This window comes from Halyomorpha halys, unplaced genomic scaffold (assembly GCF_000696795.3).
Source record: "Halyomorpha halys isolate HHAL.00 unplaced genomic scaffold, Hhal_1.1 Scaffold126.1, whole genome shotgun sequence".
In the NCBI taxonomy this organism is placed as follows: Eukaryota; Metazoa; Arthropoda; class Insecta; order Hemiptera; family Pentatomidae; genus Halyomorpha; species Halyomorpha halys.
The window spans coordinates 1-5,809 of record NW_027112074.1 but is presented as its reverse complement, the minus strand read 5'-3'; the positions used below and the strand labels follow the sequence as shown (position 1 = coordinate 5,809).

The 5,809-nt window shown below is 30.3% G+C and overlaps 1 protein-coding gene across 1 annotated transcript in view; it reads right to left on the bottom strand.

Annotated features, from left to right (window-relative positions):
* LOC136796394 (uncharacterized) overlaps positions 1-2,672 on the bottom strand; it is a 315,963-nt gene extending 313,291 nt beyond the window's left edge. Inside the window, exon 1 of the mRNA XM_067050019.1 lies at positions 2,516-2,672. The gene's annotated coding sequence lies outside the window, so the exon portion shown is untranslated. The remainder of the gene's footprint in view (positions 1-2,515) is intronic.
* Positions 2,673-5,809: the final 3,137 nt, after the last annotated feature.

Sequence of the window (5,809 nt, the reverse complement as noted above, 5' to 3'; positions counted from 1 at the left end):
TCTGTACATTCTATAGGAAGAATAGTGCAACTATATAAAAATTCGTATTTAACATGAAAACTGTTTGAAGCAAGCTAATGCAATCCTGCACATTGATTTGCTGACAAAACATTTAGTCGGAAATCTTCTAAGTTAATAAAACTAACCACTTTAGTTTTAAAAAGAGTTAGTTCTTCATTTTTGATTACTTAATTAAGAATCAGCAATATTTTTAAGTAATAGGAACTAAACTAAAAATTAATTCTTATTATAGTAAATGGCTCTAGCGCTCTCACTCATTCCCCTCTCACAGGCCTTTAATAGGGACGCGGCTGAGAGAGGTGTTGGGATCGCGGAGCCACCCTGCTTTGCCAGCCACATATACTCCTAGATGGCAGGGCTTGGTTCGGAGTTTCCTTGGCTAAACGTAAATATTTCAAATAGGGATGAGTGTGTTCTAGTTAATTTATTTGGTTATTTGATTTCATTGATTTATTCTAATTTTCTTTACTTCAATTGTTTACTTATTTTGTAATTATAAATGTAATTATTTTTATTTTATTTTTAATCATGATTTATTTATTTATTATTATTAATGTATATATGACATGATTGAATATGTACAGCCCTCATTTAGTACTCTACATTATGCTACGCCCTTGAGTGTGCTATACTACAGAAGAAAAAATTGTAGTGGATATTAAAAATAATTAGTTTATCATCATCTTAAATCTTTGACCAGTTTCGTGATATAATCGACTAGGCTTAGTGGGGATTGTAAATACAATGGAAAACCAAATTAAAATGAAATAAACCCCAATACAACAAAATTTGTACATATGTCATTTACTTTGGTACCGATAAAATGTGTTTTTTTATTCACTGACTTCCAAGGAATTTAATTATTAATATAAAATATTTACCTGTAAAAATAATGAACAAACGGTACAAACTCATCATAAAATAATAGCTGTGAAAATTATTTTTAAAAAACAATACAAACATCAATTTTATGTATGAGCTTTCTTATGAAAAGTCTACTAATTTACTCTAGCCGAATACAAGGAGAACAATTTTGCGTGTTATAGGTAATTTTCTCTGTAAATGCAATGCCTAAAAACCGAAAAATTCAATTATGTTATACACTTTTTATATCATTGAGTTATAAATCACTTTTCCGTCATGTATAAATGGCCAATTTAGAAATCAGAGAACAGAATGATTATTACTGGTTCATTCCTCCCACGTTTCGGAAGTCAATTATACATGGGTAACTGCTCCCAAAATTGACGAACTCATAGACACCTGGAATCACACTGGGATATATCATTACAATATCATTGTAAAAAATGAGAATTCTTACAAAAAATAAATTGGAGAAATTGTTGAGATTATCGTAAATATAACTATTTGGGGCTATTGGTCCTGTAATCTATATATTAAAAAAAATTAAAATCTGTATTACTATAACCCATGTCAGGGGCTCAATACTTTGTTAGGAAGTACTGTTACTAGACTAACGGTGGTGCAAGGAGGTGATTCGGTCATACTGGACGGCCAGATTTTTACTCAATTAAGGATACCCAATTTATGAGACAGGGTGGATCCTAGGAGGACTCTAGAACCCACAGGGTTGTCTCATGGCTACAGTGTAACAGAAAACAATTTTCTGCCCAGCCGAATTCGAACTTGGGTCCTTGGAGTTAGTAGCATCGTGCCCAATCACGGCGCCACCTTGCTCTCTAATTAGTGGTTACATAATCTTAATTCAAATAAAATACTTTGTCATAATTTACTTCATTTATAGTGTACAACACTTTTTTAAAAATTTATTTTCACCATCATACTAGACTATTGTCCCTAAGTTATCTCTCTAATTTCTCCCCTCAACTACTGTTGTTGTTTTTTGCCTCCTAATGGATCTTTCCTTTCAATTTTTATTTTATTTTTTTTAGAACTCTTATTAATTGGATGCTATTAGAACTGTAATTTATTTTTTATATCCGTATAATTTATTTTCATGTTTTTGGTGTCACTTTTATAACTTACAAACAGTACTTTCAATGTACTGAAAAACAGATAATAACATAAATAGAATTTCTTATTGATAATTCGCATGGCGAATATTGTAACTGAATGTTGCGATGATGCGTTATAATAATTTATTCTAAAATTTTTAAATAGAGATGAGTACTGTGGTGGACACCGAAAGATTCTTTCCCGATATGTGTAAATAAAAAAGTATGATAGATTGTCTGAAGAAGTTATCCTGTATAATTGTAAACATTTAAACAATTTACTTAAAATAAATTATTAATTTTACATTTTATAATTAATCTTTTTTTTTTTAATAGTTATAGATAATAAAATGTTTTACATATGTATATTTCGATTCTGGAGTCTTTTAAGGTAAATATTATTTCTTCAGAATTTTTTTTTTTTTACAATACCTTAAAACATATTTCAAAGTTGAAAAAAATACATAAAGTCATGTAAAGGCAAAGTTACGTATATAGATATATATAAAGTGACGTACCTGTTGAGGCAGCCGATTGTAGTGCTCGGCTGTAACCCTCCGGGCCGGTAGCATGGGGCGGACTGGTCTCCGTGCGTGCGCCCTGCGATGAATCTTCGGCTCGAGGCGCCCCTCTGGGCACGCAGACCTCTACACTACCCTTACAGTTCTTTTAGTAATATCTAAACAAAATTCATAATAACATATAATTTTAATTATTATATATGTAAAAGTCTGAGCAGGTATAAAGACAATTTTAGCAGCAAAATGGATTTTGTCAATTTTCTGATAAAATTCATTTTCTACCAAAATTGTGAATTATGTTAGGCAAAAAGCCTTAATTTGAAATGTTTTGAATCGCAGTGCTTCTTGTCGCTAAATTAATCAAAGCTTTGAATTTTGTTGTTCGCTTGTAAAAGAATTTTGTTCTTTGGATATGATCTTATTTCTGAATAAAAAAAAAAAGGTTCAACCAGAAAATTGTTTTCTGATTTTGTTTGTTCCGGGGAAATAAAACCTATCTCACTTAGGTATCTCCAAATCTCTATGTTGTGTGACATTGTTGTAATGTGTTGAAAAAGTAATTTTTCTCTACTATGATGATCAAACAAAATAAATAGTTGTTTTATATTTTTTAATCTATTTAGCTTATAATGAATGCATCAGTGGATACTCCTTAGTCTGTAAGAAATAGCCAATTGCATAGGTAATTACAAATAGAGTCCATAGATGATTACAGCAAGAAATGGTTTATGAAGTTTCATTCCCATTTACGGACAGTTAAAGGAGCAATGACCTACAACTCGGGAAACCCAACCTCAACAGGAAGACTGAAGCCCAGGCTGCTGCAGGACATTCTCTTATAAATTCTATAATTATCAATTCTATTATTCACATTACTTCTGTTTAATTTAGTATTATTATTTGTTTGTCTTGTTTTCAAATTAACTTGGGTTTTGTTTGTTTTTTTGCCCTATTTTTGTTTTTATAGGTCAACGAATGTCGTTATTTTTGTTATTACTTTTACTTTTCTCTTTTATTATAAATTATTTTTTTATATATTTTTTTTAATTATAACGTTGTATAGAGTTAGGGGTCTACGAATGTCGTTATTTTTGTTATTACTTTTACTTTTCTCTTTTATTATAAATTATTATTTTATCTTTTTTTTTTAATTATAACGTTGTATAGAGTTAGGGGTATTTTACAGAAGACTATCCATCCCCCATAATTAATTGTGAAAAAAAAAATGTAACGGTTATATCAACCAGGTAAGGCTCACCAGGCCGATTTGGTATTAAATAAATAAATAAAAATAATAAATGCTATCTCTAAGCATTATACCTTAAAACTTTGTTAAAAATCTAACTTAAAGTGCAACATATTGTACCCTGGACCGACACAAGACACAGGAAAACAATCAATGACAGCATCATCTATAATTCAAGCAACTTCCTCTTTATTTTAACGATTTGAGACACATTAATTCTTAATGAATGGACTATATAGATAATGCAAATTAATTTGAGCAGAATAGGCTGTATTAAATTTTTTGATGTAATCTGAATTATCATTAAACAAAGTTTTCATTTATAGTGTATTATCTGTAATCACTCATAATTATAAGTCTCATTTTTATAAATATTGCCCAAGGTAAATTAAGTTACAATTATATTTAATATTTATTTTTTGAAAAATGTTTAGTTATAATTTGAAGATAAAATATTGTAAAAATAATTAAATAATCTTCAAGCGAAGACAAATAACGCTCTATTTTTTGAACTTCTAAACATGGCTATTATTTTAGAAGATATAGAGGATTGAGAAAAAATGATCCAAAGTACACAGATCTCCCCTATAATGAATACAACTAAATAATATGGAGTTAAAATTAATTTTTTTTTAATAATTTATTTATTGATATTTACAACTGTATACACATATATACAACAAGTAAATTTGCTGTAGGTGACATAGTGACATGATAAAAACATGTGAAGAATCTACCCACTGATAGAACTCCGAGTTAAAATTAAAATTAATAAACATTCTACATACTTATTATTTTAAAAAAAATCAAATTTATTTATTGAAATAACTCTTTTTTCCTAATTTAAAATAAATATATTAGCATTAACTAAATCACACTAAGTCGTTTGAGTGCAGGAGGAAGACGAAGTGAGCTCACTCCTAATTTCACCAATGCAAATTTAAAGAACTAACAAATATAGCAGGATTAAATGATCAAAAAAATATTATAATTAAAAAAAATTATATACAATGTTAAACAATAAAAACAACACTACTGAGGGGGAAAAATTCCCTTCCTGCAACTATGTATCCTACATATCGACACAAAGAGTTTATGTTGCTGTGGGAGTATCAGCTTCAGGAATGCTAAAGGTTGTTGTAGGATTCCTCTCGGATGCTCTGACATATTTCTGGATGAGGGGCTACATCCTTCTTGCAACATTAAATAGATGTGTTCCGCTCTAGCTGAATATGTCGGATGTAAGGCCAGAACTACTCACATTACTCGAGAAAGTCTAATTTTTTTTTAAACTGAAAAACAACCAAAAATCGAGCAATCTCCTTGATTAATGCACATCAGTAATGTTTAGATCCCTTAATTATTGATTTTTTTCTGAAAGTTGAAGTCCTCAATATTTTCTACCAGAGGGTACATTTATGGCTATCTGTCAGGTGGCGGATAGCATTGGCATTTTCTTGTTCATTTTTTTTTTTGTGCTTTTATGTAATTTAAAATGGGTGTTGGATACTGTTATTAATACACACAAAAAAAAAATTAAACCACCACTTCTTCGCTGAAGAACACACACCGTGAGGTGCAGCGTAGTACAGTCATGTTTTGGGCTGTAATATATACGACACAATAACTGAACTTAAACCCGTAGATGGTACCATGAGTGCTCAGATGTACCTGAAGATATCCTCGTACTCGTAGAGTAACACCTATGTCATACGATTATGAACAAAACTTTATCCCTGATGACGATAATGCTCTAATGGTAAGAATGAAACAAGAGTATCTTTTTGAGACCACCGTTATCTCCCGACACGAACCCCATAGAGCATGTCTGGGGATGGCTGTCCAACGTTGACTGAATATTCCTACCACTGCCTAGGGATGGGATATCGAAAGCAAAATATCGATATCGATATCCATATCGATATCGGATAGCAATATCGATATCGATATTATATCGGCACTAAAATATCGATATTTTAAAATATCGAAATATCGATATCGAAAATTTAACGAATTGAAGTAATAATAATTAAAAAATGATAACA